The 20653-nt window shown below is 33.2% G+C and overlaps 1 protein-coding gene across 4 annotated transcripts in view; it reads right to left on the bottom strand.

Moving 5' to 3' along the window:
- The window catches only part of LOC132701174 (serine proteinase stubble), an 81217-nt gene that overhangs the window by 35365 nt on the left and 25199 nt on the right, over window positions 1-20653 (bottom strand). The window contains exon 1 of one of the 4 annotated variants that reach the window (XM_060668900.1): window positions 14719-14841. The exons of the other annotated variants lie outside the window; for them this stretch is intronic. The gene's annotated coding sequence lies outside the window, so the exon portion shown is untranslated. Of the gene's footprint in view, window positions 1-14718; window positions 14842-20653 lie in introns of those variants that run through there. 4 annotated transcript variants of the gene reach the window in all.

Raw genomic sequence — 20653 nt, 5'->3', positions numbered from 1 at the left:
CTTTGTTCCTAAAAACCCCGACAGTGAGATGAACTGGATATTAAAATTAAATTATAATTAGTTAATATAAACGACCGCAGTTTTAGACTCAATTTTGACAATGAGAAAACTAAAGATGAAAATGAAAATGATGAAAAATCAATCAATTATTTACGTCAAAAACGACTACCAGCCGGTAAGTTTTATTACGGCAACAATTTTATGCTAATGACGTTACATAGTTAATCTTGTGTTGAAATCTGTTGACGCGCCGTACAAAATACATTAAAGAAAGGCTGCTGTCGTGCCGACAGCATTAAATTGAGTTACGGTAGCCCTGATATTAGATTAATGCGATAATGTACGATTAACGCGGTGATTAATATACCGCAGAGAAGTCTCGTTTAATCGATACAATATTTCTTTCCGATGACGAAAATGGACAATACGTATCGATGAATTCGTAATATAAAAAAGGCACAATTAATGAGCACAATAAAAGTAACGTTGGCAGTCGAGCCTAATAAACTAAAATTAACATTCCCCTTAAAATTGCCTCGGTATAAGTATCGTACAGTTGAGTGTTCTCGTTGATCTGGGCGAACATTAAAACATAATCACTTATTTTAATTTCTCGAATAAATCTGAATAATTTACCGTGGCCAGCACTGTCACTACTTGACACTGTATCGTAGCCAATTTGCATATCTTAATACATTTTGCAAATTGAAGAGCCCAATAATTACGGAATAATTATCGTCGGATCCGCTGAGATTTCGATTATAGTTTACGAGCCTTTTTAACGGGCAAAATTATACGCTCTACGAGGGCGAGTCTTAAAATTCGTTAATGTGGGGGGCATATAAACAAAAATAATTGCAAATTTTCTGAAAAATCTGTGTGAAATTCTGAGAAAACTATTTGACGCCCAGATTACAGAAATATGTTTGCTAAACTATTTTCTGGATTGAATTGGGGTAATTTTATCCAAATGTATTTAGTATGTTTAAATTGCCTCTTTTTTGGCAAAAAAAGTAAACAATGAAAATTGCAACGTTTTAGTTCATTTTTATGTTGCTATGAATTTTTGGTTAGTTGTTTTAAGTTCATAAGTCATGTCCTTATTTCCATATAAGCTTTTATATATTATATACCTAAAAGATTTCTTATGAACTCATGACTGAATGCACAGAATTTTTACGTTTTTTATTTTTGTTGGAACCATGATCGGTAATACAAAGAACTCTGTCAGTTCAATAAAACACATTTACTTTTTTCTTTCAAAGAAACTTCCACAGGCTACTGTAATACTTTTTATAAAGCTTCCGAATTCCTCCTGCGTCGGTTTTTGTTGAGTCGAACTAGAAGTGAAAGTTAGTCGAGCTCTGAAGAAGCCAACAGGATGATTGGCAAAACATTAGTTAGTTCGACATTTGAATAAATATTTCAATAATTTTCGGTCTGTGATATATCTAATTTGTATATGTTTTTGCACTCTTTGGGCGCTTGCCTTACATAGATATGCCACAAATTAGAAAGTGGTGCTTTAATGGCAGGACAAAATTTGTGCCTATTAAGCTAAAAGCAAGAAAATTTGCAATCAGAGAAATAATGTCCTTCAAGATACTATAATATCTTTCAAGATACGTTCAAGATACATTCACAAAGAGTTAAGATAGACCGAAACATCATCCGTAATTAAAGAATTTCGCAAGCATGTTACAGAATATTTTTTCCTAGTTTTGGGTGCCCATCTCCAGTATAATGTGGAGGCTTTTGAAGCATGGCGCATATAGTACATTATGTCACAAGTTTAAGGCACGTTTCTTTGAAATATAAACTTAAGTCTTGCTGAAATCGCCTACTGAAATTGTAAAGCTCAAATAAATAACTAAAAACTACTTTAGTCGCGAGTTTGATTTGGTACCAGCGCAGCGGTTGATGAATACACCGGTGACTGAAGAAGTTGCTCTTAAACTTCTTTGGATTTACAAATTTTTAAAGAGACATCAAAGTCTTGATAAAGAAATTGGCAATTTGAGCAAGACTTGAGTCTATCTATCAAAGAAAGATGCCTTAATGTCCTGTTAATATTGTTAACTCTTACTTTGCCAGATGACAGACGAGTTTCTCTGAACAGACATAAAACTTTCAAATACCTCAACCCGTCCAGAACGTGTCCATTTCATCCGACTTTTTCCTGCGACGACAGCAGTGAAATTAGCAAATTTATAGCGTCTGTCAGCGAATGCGACCGCGTATATCAAAACTCGCACCCGTATCAAAACCCAAAAGACTAACGAATAACTAATGGCAATTTATTTAATTAACCGCTGTAATAAAATAAGAACGACATCGCGCCCGAGGCATCATCTTTTATTCATTATTCAATTTATACGTACGATAAAATATACTTTCGCGACAAATACGGAAAAATCGCCTACTTCCTAATTATTGTAGTTTGCGGCTATTATTTCGAATTTGAACACGTTCCCAGTTCTGTAAACTACATTTTGTGTAATAAATCAAAGGTAATTTATTCGCTTCACTACGACAAATATAAAGGTCATTCCGCTTGTTGAAATTGGAAAACTGTAATCGTGGGTTTATAAAAAGATTAACTAATAAAACAAATAGCCGACTAATAAAACTTAATGAATAATTAGCAACTTTCTAGTGTCAATTTATTGTTAGTCGAGAAATAAACAGCATAAGTACTGTCATGTACAATGGCCACCTCCGAGAGTCTTGGTCTTTCGATGTAAAAAAAAGGCGTCAGCTATAAATTATTTAATAACAGTACAGGATATTCAGGAAGAAAATCTTAGTTCAAATATAAAATTCTCTTACCAATAGGGCTAAAATTAAAAACTGTCCACGTCTTTAACAATCATATAGCTATTAATTCCTAATTAAGTTGAAAGTGTTCTTCATGGCATAAAAACATTATTCTTCAAAACTTTCTTGAATATTCCTATAAATAAATCTCCAGTAATGGTAAAAATAGAAATTAACCAATAGAAAATAATACATTTCCAAAAATATGTTTACTTCGACTCGACTCAAATGCAATACAAAATTTAACATTTACATCCTGCTGACTTCTTCTTCAGAAAAGAATAGTATTTTGTCTATTTTTTATTTTTTGCATTTTAGTCTATAGTTCCAAATTTTTGATGCGATGTAGTTGAGGGTAAAATTGAGTTGTTAAGTGCTACTGATTATTTTTATAATTTTTTGGTTAGTTTTTAACTTGGACATCCAGCATTTTTTTAAACACTGATTCAAAGTAAAAAGTGAGCAAATTAAGTTGCAACTAATCTAACTAATCTTGTTACTAATTAACTAACCAAAACTAACTAAATCCGAAAACATTTTTGATCAGGCAAGTGTTTCCACTATTAAAATCATGCGTATTGAATATTGAAGTTCTTTGACTGTGCGTTAGGACGATTTTCGTTTTATAGATAGTTTTGACTTTTTCTTTAGACGTCTGCTTCCACTATTAAAATCGTGTCAATTTAATAGGAGTTCTTTGATTGTGCGTTAGGACCTTCTCCATTTTATATGCTCTTTTGACTTTTTCCTATGTCTACTATTTCGTTTGAACATATAATTGAGCAACTAGCGTTAGATTTACACGAAACACATTATATAGCGCCAATACTCCCGTATTTAATAACAATACGGAAGCATAATATACAAACAGCCGAACAACAATAAGTTATGTTTCTAATTTTCTCTCGCACACCTGTTCCGGCCACATTGATAAATTACTTTCTCTCTCTCACTCTCCGACAGAGTTTAAACATCCAACAATATATTAAGATAATATCGCTCGCACCACTTTAATACGCATTCCTCGTTGAATATCCATAACGCCAACAACAAAGGAAAAAAGCGCTTTTACTTTCCTCTCTCGGATAGCTTCCTTTATGGAAGCATAAAGGAATTATGTGGTCGTGTAATATTAATCCTCTAGCGAGGCTGCACGTGTTGCTACCAAATGCCGATTAACACGATTCGTATCTCCTATTAGAGCGTGAAGTTACTTTCGTAGGGAGTCTTCGGTACTTCAGTCTCTTCAAAAGAAAAAAAGCGTGTGCCATCAAAGTATTGAATACACCAATACAAGTTTAGAGGTTAAGTGATATTAACTTGAACAATTTTCTTGTGCTAGGTATAAAAAAAGCAGTTAAGTGAGTGTTTATATCCTATATAAAATCTCGTTTGGCGCCCCGCATAACAAAAGCCTCAAACAATATAAGTCAGTGTTTATGGATTCCAGTATAAATGGAATTTATGGGCAAATATTTAGAATATATTGTGGAGATTTAGGTTCGATATATAAAGTTTATCAAATACGAATATTCCATGTTAGCTTTTCTTGAATCTTGCCGACATGTTTAGTCATTATTAGTTTACGAAGGGTGATTTGATGATTTAATGATTACTATATTTTATGAATTATATTGGCGGTGACAATTCACAATCGCTATTAACGAGCTTTCACGCTAATGATGATAATAGAGAAGCAACAGTTATTCACAACACTGTATATTTAATGGACGCTTAGGGGTTTTTAATATTCTCTTGTGTACTATTTATAAAGTGTGTTATATTAATTATATGCTAAAATATTAATTAAATACCAAATTTTTCTCAAAATGTGTTTTAGAATTTTTCGTAATTAATGAAAGGCGAGACGATGCCAAACCTGCAGAGACTTGAACGGGCAAGCGCGACACGAACCTCCGTGGCTAATGCAATATAATAATGTAACGAGGGACAAATTTCATCAGCAAAATCTGTCTATATCTGTTGCAGAACAAGGCTGGACAAAGCTCAAGCATTAAGATAAAAATGAATATATCAAACCAAATATGAGACTTCAGAGTGCGAATTAAACATTTCAAAATGCAGAGCGTGATACATATTATACATATATACAAAGCGGTAACAAATATTCCACATAATTTGATACATAATTAAGATTAGGATAAGTAGGATTTCTCCGCTCGATTGGCAAATACTATTACAAAATTTTTTAACCCGTGATGTTCCGCTCAACTTATTAGATTCAACAATATTTTTGCCCAATTTTAAAAACTTTGTTCACAAATGTAGTGTTCTTCTTAACTACACAAGATAATGATATCGAATAACACACTTTCGAAGTTATTTTTTTATCCTGCAGAAAGTGTATTAAAATAATACAGAAATCTTTACTGCGAATATTTTGAAATTTTTTCGCACAGATTTAGAATACCTCGAATATTTTGAGCGAAATTTTCAAGAAAAACCCAACCCAGTAAGGTCTTTGATATAATATCTGAACATTTTTAACGCCCTCACGCAATTTTTAAAATCTCTCATAAATGCGAACTGACGCCGCGCTTATGGAGACTTTGATAGGCAATTAGAACACGAACCCCCGGAAAAGATCTTTTATTAATTGTGCGATCGCGATTTTTTTTAATATTAGTCTTAGTTTCTCTATTTTTTTTCTATATTTGCTTAAAGGTTGAACTTTAGCTGTTTGTTGGATGAAGCTATTCTTTGATCAATGATATATTTCAACAATTATAATAAAAATGTTGTAATAAACAGAAATACAAATTTTGAGCAAGAATCAAAATATTTATGACACAAATGATGTGAATATCACGTCATAACAAGAAAACTTCATCCGCAACTAAAATTAATAAATAAATAAAATATAATTTTTGATCGGTTATTCCGTTAATATTTCACACGGACAAGCGATTTACCACGGAAATTGGATCGCCCTGTATAAGCAAACTCCATTGAAAAAATAAATACGTTTAAGACGGAGAAGGCTCAATTCTAAACGGTTAAATTTCTCGATAAACACGGACGAACTCGAAGATCCCGCCTTATCTATTCAATTGCCGTGTAATTAATACAAAATAAAAGCGTGCAGCGTAATAATACCCTATTAGAGTTCGCTCCATCGATACGGCAGCGTCGCGGTGTTACAGTTACCGCTAAATTACAGCACGCACTCCGCCGAGATTACGAGTCAATTTGTGCGCTCGATGGTAATTTGCGTTTACTTTGGAAAATTTGCGAATCCGATCCTGATGCTTACGGCTATTCGTTGATTTTTACGTCGGGTATGACCCTAATTAACATTAATTTGAGAGTTCAGATCTAAATTCGTTATGGTCTGGATCATACAGATATACAGGGGCTTTACATATGGTATTTCAGCAGGCACTTTTGAAACCAACATCAATAACACTTAGACTATGGTACATTTTGTCCTATAGGACAACTCCCATCCACTAAAATGGAGCAGAGTATATTTTTGGAAGATTAATCAGACAAGACATGTAGGCAGACAATTTCCCTCCATAAAATACATTATTCGTTTTAATTTGAATTTCTAACGGAATTCATTGAAGTACATAAGCGCTTCCCCTGCATATGTCAACAAATACAGTGATCGAAATAAAAATAATTCTGTTTATGAAGAATTTATAAAGAAATATTAGGAAGAACAGCTAAAAAAAGAGACAATTTGCACGAAGATCAATTCCTTAAGGTCTATTAATAAGAAAAAGACTGCTAAATAAAAAAATCTAAAACTCCAAATCCTTATAGCTTCTTAAAGTTGCATTTGAGAGTTTCTGTAAGTTTTTCATGAGGTGAAATGACTTGTTAATCACCACAAATTGAGAACAAACTGGTTAAAATACTAATTGTCTGATTGTATTTGTTGTTTTTAATTTGCTATATGCAGGGGAAGGTCTTATAGACTTCAATGAATTTCGTTAAAAATTCAAATTGCTCAGATCTCATGACATGATTCACAAAATTTTGGAAATAGACCTAAGACACAATATTTAAAAAAATTATGTATTTTAATGGGGCAAAATTGTCTGCCTGCACATATTATATCTATACACGCTCCGTTTTGTCTGATTAATCTTCCAAAAATATACTCTGCTCCTACGTCGATTTTTGTTGAGTCGAACTAGCTAACGTTTCGCCAATCATCCTGTTGCCTTCTTCAGAGCTTGACTGACACTCGCATTTTACTCTGCACCTGCTTTTATATTGTTTGATGGGTCGGCGAAGCTGAATTAGGGGCATAAACATCGTCTCGCATGACTGAGTTCCATATTAGTGACATGTCTGAGTCGAGGTTAAGATTGTTAGGCTGCTTATAGATTTCTTATGTTCTCTCGGATTTTTCGTTGGTAGAAGAAGTGATTACATGCAAGAATTTTAGTTTTATCGAATAAAATTTTATGTCCGGTTTCGTCATTGTGTTCGGCAACTGTTGATGAGTTCATTTGTCTTAGTCTTAAGACTCTATCATGTTCTTTGAGCTTAGTTGATCTTTTTCGGCCGGTCTCTCTGTTTTCGAATGGGGCAGGAGTCCATTGAAGATGATTCAAGAACTGGTCGACCAGTGGAGGTCATAACGGAAGATATTGTTGCGATTGTGGAAGAGGTGGTATTGAGTGATCGGCGTTTAAAGGTCAAGGAAATCTCAGAAATTACTAAACTTTCTGATTCAAGTGTTCGTCGAATCCTGCATGATCATATAGGTATGCATAAGGTTAGTGCAAGTTGGGTTCCTAAAAACCTTTCCGCTATTCAAAAACAACGCCGTGTCGAGTGTGCGCGGTCTTTTTTGGAACTCTGTGGGTGGGAACAGAAGCCTGTGATAGAAACTATTGTGACGGGAGATGAAACTATGGTTCTCTATTATGACCCTCTATCGAAAAAAGAATCAATAGAGTGGCGTCGTAAGGGTGAAGCACCTCCAAGAAAATTCAGAGTCTGCCAGTCAACAGAAAAGGTGATGGCTACGATCTTTTGGGATTGTGAAAGAATTCTTTTGATAGATTTTAAAGAAACTAATACCACTGTTAATGGTAAATATTACCCAACATAATTACATAAATTGCGAGACTGCATACTTGTAAAACGTCGAGGAAAACTGACCAGAGGCGTGCGTCTTTTGCACGATAATTCACCTGTCCATACTGCTGGTGTTGCAAAAGCTGCCATTTTAGAGTGTGGGTTCCAACAGATAGATCATCCTCCTTATAGTCCAGATATGGCCCCCAGCGACTATTATTTGCTTGGATATTTGAAAAAGGCCTTACGTGGACGGCGGTTTAACGACGAAGTTGAGTTAAAAGAGGCTGTTTTAGCTCATTTTGCAGACAAATCAAAAGAATACTTTTTTAAAAGTATTGAGTTGTTAATAAAGAGATGTAATAAGTGTATTGAAGTTAAGGCAGATTATATTGAAAAATAATAAAAAATTGTTACTCTACTTTGTTTCTTTCACATTCAAGCCGGGAAATTTTGGCGCTACCCTCGTATGTGACATTATCCTATACTTTGTTTAAATTCAATGGAAATAAAAATTTGTCTAGTTTATCTAGTCCAGTTGTTTTGAAGATAAAACTAATTAATTATTTGACTACTTCACTGAAAAACCAATTTAGTTGGTCATGTGACTTGGCTAGCATTTATTAGAGCTTTATTAATGGAGGTGCTTTGCAATACTTTCCAGAGCCTGCTAGTGCCTGCTATATTATCGTATGCTTGCGAGAGATCAATGAATAAGATATGTAACTGATATCCCCCTATAATTTTCCTATATTTTGTTTAAAGTCAATGGAAATAAAAACTTGTCTAATTTATCTAGTCCTGTTGTTTTGAAGATAAAACTTTTTAATCATTTGCCTATTTCACTGAAAAAACAATTTAGTTCCTTATATGACTTTTCATCGGTTTTTATATTTGTATATATTGTTTTTTATATTTGTATATGATTTTTTATCTAATGTTTGTAATACATTGTTTATCTTTTTGACATCATCCGATTCCTCAAATCCTGATTTGATTTGAAAATCAGTGAAACTCCTATATACATTCAACCGATTGTTGAAGAAACATTCCAGGAGTCTCAATATTTGGAATTTATATTGCATATCTTACGACGCAATACATTTAACTCTTTCATACAAAGTTTATATCTATATTTACCTATAGATAGTCTATTGTATTTTTGTTTTAGTGCAATTTGAAATTACATAAACTCTTTACTTTAATTATCTCACCATGATCATATATGTCAACCGTTAAGACGAGAGCAAACCAGCCTACCCGACGCAACAAATGGGTCGCTGCAGCAATTGGGATAATTAAACTGCACTCTTATGTTAGCACTCTAACAGTGCAAAACGCTTCAAGTCGCCCCTCGAAACGAACTTGGTCAACTTTAACTGTAGGTCCTCTTATCATCAATTAACGCAAACGGCCTAAGTGTTACGTAGAATTTGTTAAATGCGGGTACCGGCAAAATTTTTGTTTAGAATTGTGACCCATATTTAAATACCGAGAACTTGTTAGCCAGTACGCAGCGTTAGATTCGTTCAGCCCACATTTTTTATTGTTTCTAAGATCTTGTAATTAGCGTCCACGCAGTGCACGTAATTTCACTGCAAACATTACCCGCGAATGAGACTTTCCAAATTCTACACAGAGTAGATCTTTAAAATATGATAGGTATATATTCAAAGACATGCCGTGTCTTTATCAAATGTGTTGTCGAAACAACGGTCATGTCATAATATATAATTTCGTGAAAATCTGAACTTTTAGTTCTTATTTATTTTGATAAATAGATTTTCATCAAGTAAAAACCACCTCAGTTCAAACATATTAGTGTTACGCGAATTGAAATTGGCTTAAATATTCAGTAGATATTAAACAGTTCGGCAGTTTTTATTCCATAATCTCTCTTAACATCTCTGGTAAGACGCAAGACGAAAGTTTTTCGTTTATTTCTTTATTTTCAAATTTTGGTTACAAACAAGTAAGACTACCCAAAACAGATATTTTGTTAAGTATCCTATTAATCAATCCTTCGACTTGCCTATGTTAGGGTACCGGTGTCAGTATTTATAATAACCAGGCATTTTTATTCACCTCGCAAATTGCTATGCACCTTCGAGAAGTAGGAGATAATCAGCCCGTCGAGCTACTTAAGCTAGGGTACAGATGTCGGTGTTTCTAGTATCCAGGCTTTTTTATTCGCCTTTCTAGGAGATTACAAGTTTCATCGCCTTGGATCGGTAGATCTTCCTGCTATTTTTAGGTAAATCCCAAATAATAAAACCTGCTTATGCTTATGCTATGCCGATCACAAGCCTGGGGCCTTACCATTCAAGAATTAGGAAAGTAGGAGTGATCGAGGAGTAACACCTCCCTAAAAAAAAAAACAGGGTTCATCTAGTCCAGATCAGAGCACCCTGTGAATGCCCCTGTCTAGGATACAGGCGAAGCTGCTGCCGTGCAGTTATCGATGTTGAGTCATTAAAGGCTAGGAGAAAACAACTCTGATGACAAATTACCTTCAGGTTAGTAGTTGAGGTCCTGATCACTAGGAAAAAATCCAAATTACCAACAAATCTAGGCGATGACTCGGAAGGAAATTAATATGGTTTGGGGTACATGGAACATTCAAAGAAGTCCGGGGGGATACTGTCAGAAGTCGACAACTAAAAATAGTCATAATATTGTTAACCGAAACAAAACGCAAAGGAATTGGATAGGAACTCATTGGAAAATATATTAATTTGTTTAGTGCAGTACCAAAAGATAAAAGTGCAAAACAAGGAATTTTAGTTTTAATCGATAAAAAGTTAAAGAATAGCAGCCCATCATCGAGAACATAAAACATCTGCGGGAGAAGAATCACCATACTTGCACTATCTTATAAACCTGTGGCAGAAAAAGACATTTTTTGTGGGATGCGATGAAGTGTTGTCAATCATTCTAGACGATTTCAACAGTCCTACAGGCAATAAACTCAAATTATCGTAGGGACCGAATACTGACTACGATTATGGGACACGATTGATCGATCTCTGCGTATAAAAGGAATTAAAAACGTCACAAAGCGGAGTGCCAAAATTATAAGGAGATATCAGTTACAAATTCAATTAGTAGATTATATTAAGAGATGTAACAGAGGCAGAGTTATAGAAGATGAATAGCAAGGTGGATTTAGAGCACGGACGACATGTCTGTCTCCACTGTGTGAAGCAGATGTATACAGAAAAGATACAGATCCGCAGATAATTTAGAAACACATATCTTATTCATTGATCTCTCGAAAGCGAATAAAACCTTTACAAAAACTCCACTTTAGAAATAAAAACAGAACATAAACTATCCACAAATTTCTGCGTAACAAAGAGGCTTCGCCGGGGGTGCTGTATATCACCGACGCTTTTTAAAATGTATGTTAAAGAAACCTTAATAAAATGGAAACAAAAATGTTCGGGAAAGGGAATACCCCTAACAGACAGAACATTATTTAGCCTACCGTTTGCTGACGATCAGACAGTAATAGCAGGGGATAAGGGACATCTAGAATATCCGGCACGCAAATTAAAAGAAACCTATAAAGAGTGCGGAATGACTATGAATGTTGAAAAAACGAAATATCTATGTATATGAAGGGAAACTGGTAACATACAATTGGAAAACTCAGAAGAAATAGAACCTATGAAGAGTACAAATATCTAGGGGTTGCACTAGACAAAACGAGTTCAGTTGACAAACAAATAAGAACAAGAGTGATACAGGCACGAAAGGCAGTTAACTGTCTGACCGGAATTCTCTGGATGTTTGGAAACGTAGGAAATACAATATAAATAACCCTATCAATAAAAGTAACTTAATATATGGTTCAGAAACTTGGAGAATGTCAAAAAAACCTAAATGAACAACCATATCAATCGAAATGGATGCACTTAGAGGATCAGTAAGAACCGAAAGAGAGAAATAAAAGTATTCGGGCACAAATGGGACTTCAAGACACAGTCGTAACTGATATTGAACTGATCGAACAACTGATCTCGTACAGATCTGGTATGAACGACGACGGATTACCTAAACAAACAATGAAATGGATACCACACCACCGAAAAAAAGAGGGCGTCCAAAAAGAACAATGCGATGAGTTCGAGACGATGACCAATGGGAGGACGGAAGACAATGGTGACTCGATATCGGACAACGTCGACGTACGATTTAAACGGAAGATATATATAACAAATGCGTTTATGGAATTTGACAGAGGAAATTAAAATCCACGTTTGATCGATTTTAAACGGTCAATGCAACGCCTAACGGGTACGTGAGCCACAGTTTTTAATTTCATATGGTTTATTTTGAACCAATCTCGTAGTTTTATTGGCCTTTCTAAAAAGTATATAAGATCGGTCGCCTTGTGAGCGAACAGCGAAAACTTTTTACGCGAAACGGAGCTCGAGTGCTAATTTACCGGATGATGCAGCAAAATTTTCCAGTTCCAATGCGACAATGCAACATTGTTGTGAAACTGTTCCAATCTGTGTAAAATGCACGAAATATACGCCAAATTTATAAATTAACAATATTCGTAGGTATATACTACGTTGGTTTGGTTACAGTGATATGAAATGTTCATTTCTACTTTAAAGTGAAAATCCTAAACAAAAAATATCACAACTATATAGAGGACCGTATAAAGGAGTCGGACTTTCCTTACTTTACTTGTCATTTGAACGCTTTGTTTTCAATATGCGAGGATTAACTTTAAAATGTAAATTTATTAATAACTCCATTACTTAAATAACGTATAACTGTATTAGTATTCTAAATTAAATCAAACAAAAATTTTAAAACATAAATAATATCTCGCAAACACATTATTGAAAGACTCTTATAATGATATTGTTGTCTTAGTCGCTCAAAGTTTACCACATTAATTAAACATACATTTGAAATACTACAATAGGTTTCGCTATTACTTTGCTGAAATGAATATAGTTGAACAATTATTATAGTTTATAGTTCTCAAGATGAATTTGTCTTCTAAATGGATGTTAATCTGGTAGACAATAAAGATTATTATTATTATTATTATTATTATTATTATTATAAAAGCGTCCAAATGGGAAGTAACATCCATAGATGGATAATCCATTATCTTAGTCATTCATTCATTATTTATATCTATGGCATAGAATATTTCACAAAATTTATAATATGATAAAATAACCTAAATGAGACAGATAAATAAAAAGTCAACATTCGACAGTTTTTAAGCTTCTCTTGACATTTTGAACAGTACCGCTACAAGATCAAACTCATTAAAGAGAATTTGCAATCTAGCAAGTGCGCTATAATTTGCTGCTCTAATGGGCACGTAAAATAAATTGCTAACGATCTGATTCTATTAGATGTCTTAAAAGTGAACTTTGATAATAGATAGCTATAGTCAATGGCACCAGTAATTAGCCAACCATAAATCTTAATGTAGCCTGCGTGTTTCCAGAATATTCAGATTAACAGATTAAACAGATCAATCATAGTTAGTGGGACCACGTACTTTAGAAATTGTCAGTATAAATACAACATTACCTAATCCAACATAAATGAGAGCGCTTTTCAGAGCGAACTTTATTTAAATATTCTCAGTATTAGACAAGACACAGAGTGCAGATTTTATTAGTAAATGATTTATAAAAACTAAAAACAATTTTTCTCATTCTCAACTAATCAGAAAGCAAATCTAAATAATTCCATGGAAATTTCAAGGAATAAATATAAACCGTATTTTTGTATTAAATATTGCACTGATCATTACATGTACTAAAATAAGTATTACTAAATGAATATTAGGTATTATTTAAATGTGCTTCCTAAACTTTAGTTGTAGAATCCCAAACTCTATCCAGATTATTAAATGATCGAAATAGTCCGTTATGCAATAAGTCTGCTAAACCACACAAGTTTTTGTAAGACCATTTGTTTTTCGGTACATTTTTTGCACAACGGCACTAACACATTCAATCAAAGTCATTCAAAACACCCGGTCATTAGCAATTAAATTGCCGGAAATTTTAGAATAAGGAATAGAAAGGTCCAGAGACTGACCTGAATATTTTGTGCGATAGAATTCTAGTAATGCTTATATGAGACTTGCCCAAGTCTTCATGAGATTGCAAAATAGCGTAATATCAACAACAATATGAGGAACGAGTGGATCTCAAAATAAAAAAAAAAAACAAATATGCAAACATTTACTGAGAATGAGTAGTTCCTACAATTTCTTCATATTTAATTTTTTTTTAATTAATCAAATTAATTAAATTAAATTGCCAGTTTTAAGACAAAAACCAAATTTAGAGTAAGAGACTCTGGACTCTGGATTGATTTGGATCATGGATCTTTAGGTGCTTCTCTAGATGGTAAGTTTAGTACTTTTCTTCTTATTGTCAAATCTCCTAATACAACATTTTTATTACGAATTGTTGACAGCGAAAATGCTATCGTTGAAGTGAAATCTTTATATTCGGCAACAAAGTTGACAATACCCATAAAAACAATCTCGGATCTAATAAAGGAAATGAAAAGTAAAATTTGTTTGGAAATGTACGATGGTAGGTTTAAAAGAAATCATATTTATTATTATCAGGTAATGTATCACAGAATAAATAGCAATTAAATTTAAATTAATTTAATTAATTAAATTTAACCTTAGGTAGATGTCATAAAATTCCATTTCCGATATTTTCGTGCTAGTTAATTCCCTAAAAGTTACTAATGTTCCAAAACTCCACGTCACTACTAAGTGGTGGAAATGACCTCAACTTTTCAAGTAATATAGAAACTATTAACGTAATGACTTACTGAAAGAGGCTGTTCTATTAGTCACATAGTCCCCACCAAGTATCACTAGTCTTAGCAAGCACTCAACACTGCCCCCGAATGACCGCGTCAACCCCTATGCATTTCGTCAGATCTACATCTCTGCGTCGCATCTCTCGGACCACAGAAAACGCACTGACACCGCGCGAACCAAACGGAAGAAACAAATGGGACCCATTTAACGGAACTAGCAATATCAGCACACCGCTCCGTCGATATATATTCCGTTCCCCACGATGGTTCGCTTTTCCAATCTATCCGAAATACGTATCAAACGTAAATACGTCAAAAGTCGACAATTCGCCCAGAAGATGATGGCCGATCGCGACATCTGTTTTTCCGTCGGTCAAAAGGAAAGAGGGGAAAGAGGATCGGCCGCGCTCCCGTCTCGGTGGCCCGTCATTTCGCGGTAAATCCAACATTTACCGAACAATGACTGTAATTCAACTTGTAAAATTGCTACGTTGAAAACCACAATGTGTAATAATTCATAAATATCTAGCGGTAAAACGGCGGTAATGTTTTTTTAAGAGCTATCGGCGACCGCTGCTGCTAAACGACTCGGTTCACTCGACGGTCGCCGTCGACGAAGAAGAATTGTTTTGGTATCAATGCGTATTACAAAAGTGTACGTTTCTTGGAACTGCGCTTTAGTCAGAACCGGTAACGTTTGTGTCCATAGGCCAGAAACGATTCATACAAACCAAAGGAACATCAACGAGATCTCTGCCCTGCCCTGCCCCGCCCACTTCTTTTGGTAACCATATGGGTTTTTATAGTACAATTTGTCAATTTCAAATCAGATTAAGGATGCGCTCCTCTATATAATGTCCTGCATCTTAGTAGTTAATCAGTTGAACGGAAGAACTAGAAAATTATTATTTTATAGTTGAATAATTGTAACAATTTCATATTATAGCAAGAAGGACATCCAAATCTTAAATTTCAATTGTGTACATCGGTCCTGTAGGAAATCCTCTGTGTATGGTAGGCACTAATTCTGGATAAATGAATAATGTTGAGGTGGAGACAGTCTGCATGTAGCTAAAGCCTATTTTTCATAGGTGACCACTTAGCATCTTTAAGTTTATGGGTTACTGAGTCATACTTTTTAACTACATTTAAGGCTTTCTGAACTCTTATAACGAAAATATTTGTCAAATTCTCAAATTCTGTAGGAATCTAAATTTAATATATTTCTCTTACTCTCTACTCTATAATGGTCAATTATGCATGCGAACTGCGAAAAGTCTCACTTGAAGATCGTCAGAAATATGATTAAATCGGCGTTTATTAAATTTGTTGCACAATGTACCAATTTCGTCACTATTGCCATTGTTTTGCATGTACTCAATTAAACAACAATGAAAACATTTTTTCTGCTGAATAAAATATTAACATGAAAATAATGTATCTTCTATTTTACTTTCTTGTACGCCATATATGTTATAGTTGAAAATATAATTTTTTAACTTTAATTCTTATCAACCAGCTTTGTGCTATTTTCAATTTTTGAATAACAGTTTTTCACGAACAATTTCGATAAAATTATTTACTACTTTTTGATTGTCATAATATTTACAAATGTTCTAGATAACTGCAATGTTAAAACTTTGTTGCGGATTGTTTTGCTACTTCTACGTGAAATTTGACAACTATAAATTTTATGCTAGATTTAATTTCAGTTTGTTTGAAAAGTATCAGTAAACCAATATACGTTCTCATCTTCTAGTATAGAAATCGTACCAAACAAACTTAATTTTTTTTTTAACTTTTAGTTGTCAAACCCAACCAACAAAAATATAATCGGGTGATATCAAAGCGTGAAATTAAAGAAAAAACAAAAGTATTCCTTTACAAATTCTAATCGTATTCGCAATCTTTAAACTATAGAATTCTTAAAATAGAATAAGCTTTATTATATACAAATCACCAATAATCGTTGTTCATAATTGCTAATTACTAGTGTCTACATCTCATTCTCTAGTTTTACCACTAGCATTACTTAAAAACATGTTATAATAATAAAATTTTAGAATATTTTCAAAGAAAAAGCGGCCCGTAACCACTGCTAATGAAACTAGAACTAATACACGTCTTGGCCATTAAACAATTTTATGAACCGTTTCGTAGCATTCTGAACTACGGTGTAACAGCAGGTCACGCCCAGCTTGCGAGTTTTTAAATTTGTTTTTTATGTTTCCTAAAGGGGTAAAGCAAAAGAAAATAAACAATTTAATATTTTTTCATATTTGCATTGTAAAAATCTATGTAGATATGTATTAATTTTCTGAAATCGTTAATATTTTTGTTTGATTATCGAATCGGTAGCATTAAAACCGGTTGCGACAAAACAATAGTGTGGTCCGACCTTTAGATACAATCAAATTCACAAAATCACGATGAGTTTCGGAAATTTAAATCGAACAATAACAAGCGTAACCAACACCACAAAGTAAGCATTAACAAAACAAAATTAAATTATACACCGGCCGTCGCGTTTCTGCTTGAATAAACTTCTTGTGTTTACCGCTCGGGTATTTCTCTAATTTTTTCGTTAATATAATTATTATAAGCTCGTTTTCGAGGATGTCCGTTATAAATTTTGTAAGAGGCAATAAATTGTCTGTATCTGTATAATTATTATAATGGTCGGAATACTATGCTGAATACAGTTAAACTTGGAGTCTAGGAATCGTCCCGGTTATATACCGGCAAGTCCGACATGCGGGTGAAAGCACCATTAGTACCTCTGTTAACGATTCGTCTTAAATTCTGTTATACCGGTAGGTCGATATTTTAAACAGATTCTGTCACGCACCTGCAGAATTCCCGAATGATGAATACAGTTTGCCCCAAAAAAATACCTAAACACCTTAAAATTCACAAAAAGAAATCACATTTTGTAAATTTGCGGTGGAATAGAAGGAGAAGGAGAATTTGATTAAACTTAAGGGGAGAAAGGGTCATTTAGAATCAAAATAATCCCTATTTGTATTTGCCATATAGCTGCTAGGGATACAGAGGCCTGCGTATGCTGGTAATATAGGAACTTATGAAGCAACTACGATAAAACAATTGAGAAAGTCCATTCAACATGAGCATGTGTGAGATTTAAAATCTTGTTTTTAAATAATGACCTTGCGGCGTTCACAAGCAGCATGACCGATGAGAGATCGTCAAGTTTGGATGCGGCATTCTTAAGGCAGTAATTTCTCAAAATATTTCCAGATGTCATTAAATCTTCAATCAAGAAGAAGTTAAGTTTGTGGATATCGAAGATGACGCAAAATGCAGGTTAGTGGTGTGCGAAAATATCATAGCCACCTTATATATAATATATATATATATATATATATATATATATATATATATATATATATATATATATATATATATATATATATATATATATATATATATATATATATATATATATATATATATATATATATATATATATATATATATATATATATATATATATATATATATATATATATATATATATATATATATATATATTCTCACGTATTGATTCACGGATGGAAAAATGTGATGACACTATACTCCGGGATATCATCCGTTCGCTCGTTGAACTCCGACTGGAATCCTGCAAATCCTGCATCCGACTGGAATCCTGCAGACGTTTCGCCAAAATCTCACTTGGCATCTTCAATGCGAACAGTGTTCGAAGTGTTTTCGGGAGCGCGAGCATTGAAGATGCCAAGTGAGATTTTGGCGAAACGTCTGCAGGATTCCAGTCGGATGCAGGATTTGCAGGATTCCAGTCGGAGTTCAACGAGCGAACGGATGATATCCCGGAGTATAGTGTCATCATATATATATATATATATATATATATATATATATATATATATATATATATATATATATATATATATATATATATATATATATATATATATATATATATATATATATATATATATATATATATATATATATATATATATATAATTCATTTATTTTTTTATTGATTTATTTATTAATATTATTATTTGTTTATCACTTTATTATTTTTGGTTACCTATTTATAGCCAAGAAAATATTGGTTTTAAAAACAGTTTTTCCAAAACTTATATTTAGTTTTTCGAATGGATGCTGATATACAATGAAATTTAGTAGAAGAAACAAATGTGATATCATTACCTATCTAAATATTGGTTAGTCCTCAAAAATCACTGTACTCTTTACCTTTACATTTTAATCTCAAAAATACAAAAAATGGAAGACATAGTTTTTTTTATATATTATTATCGCTTTACCTGAGATATCTGGATTTTCAAGATTTCTTTTACATTATCAACTCCAATAAAAAAAATTGAAATTTATTAATTATATACTATATAAAAATATTTTTTTAAATTTTGAACCACATAGCATTTGTTGCGAAATGACGAACTCATTTTGCTCTTTATTTAAAGGTTTCGGTTATTTTTCATTTTGACCAAAATAATTGTTGTTTAAGGCATTTGGAACTTTTATCTGAAACTTGAAATAAAGTAGCCATGAACGTCACAGATATAACCAATCGTTCGGCCAGGTACAGGAAAGTGACATGAACATGATATTTAAAAACGTTTTAATTTACCTTAACATTTCAGGTCTATTCTAATACAATACTAATTATAAATATTATATTAATTTATTTAAAAAAATCATTATTTTTGTTTTACAAATTATAAAGTACCTGTGTAACACGGAACAAGCCCCTCTGTACATATACCCTTGGGAAACTACCTTCAAAATTGCACCTTTCTATTATTCACAAAGTAGCAGTATAATAAACAAAAATAATGAAGTAACAGAAGAGTGAAAGATGAAGAAAGAATGAAGCTGGTCTCAGAAAGAAAGTAATGTATAATGCTTAATTTTTATTAGCTCTATTGTTTATGGATTGCTCATCAAATTTTTACTTTTTCTTCTAATCTACAAGTCTGCACAATTGTTGAAAATTTTTGATAAATTATCCTTGAAGGCTCAGTTTTGTGATCTCTTGATCTCAGTGATGGATTCCACTTTAGAATAAGTGTTTGAAATTGAAGTAAACAAAAAACATTAAAAAGAAAATAAAAAATTAGATGCTTTTATAAATGTTGTTAACTGCAAAACAAAACTAACCAAAATCATATAAGCTCAATATGCTTATGAACTCCTAAATCATTTACGAAACTAATTTAATTTCTTTTGTAAAGAGTTTTCCCGCCTCATTTTCCATAAGTTTCGAGAGAGTCGTCAAATATGCTGCTTGGATGATTGTAGATTGTTTTTTTTTCACTATTGAAATCTGCAACTTCCAGTAGTTCTGAAAAAATGTATTGTTAAAAAACTCGCATTTATAAGGGGAAATTGTTCATTAGCAAACGAATGCACATATAGCTCTGCGTCGGTTTTTGCCTATCTTGAGCAATTTTTAACGTGGTATCGGCTGTAACAACAATTAGCATTTCTATACTTCTACGTGAATTACTCTCGACGCGTCGAGATAAATCCGTTTACCATAATCTCTACAACAGTCGGGAGTACTTTGTGCCTATTTTGTCTTCTCGAACGCGTGACTCTATGAAGAGGCGAGTGAATGCCTGGCGGTGCGTGTTCGACTTCGTCGGTATGGGTCCGAGAGAGTTATCGTCCTTTTGTTACGTCAAACGCAATTTGTAATGTCGATTCTTTGATTTCAATTTGAAGACAGAAAATCGTCGGAACGAATGTGGAAATTTATAGCAGTTTTTACTTTTTGCCAAACATATAAATATCTAGGAACAATTTTGATGAAAATTGACAATTAGGTCGCTCCCCAAAGTTATATGGAAAAAGAGCAATAACAACACCACTAAAAGGAGAATAGGTAAGAGGGTTGGTGGAAAAATGTATTTCACTATATACGGCAGAA

The sequence above is a fragment of the Cylas formicarius genome, unplaced genomic scaffold (assembly GCF_029955315.1).
Source record: "Cylas formicarius isolate icCylForm1 unplaced genomic scaffold, icCylForm1.1 PGA_scaffold_4__25_contigs__length_36172078, whole genome shotgun sequence".
Classification (NCBI taxonomy): domain Eukaryota; kingdom Metazoa; phylum Arthropoda; class Insecta; order Coleoptera; family Brentidae; genus Cylas; species Cylas formicarius.
The sequence above is the reverse complement of the archived record's forward strand: the minus strand, read 5'-3'. Positions and strand labels throughout refer to the sequence as shown.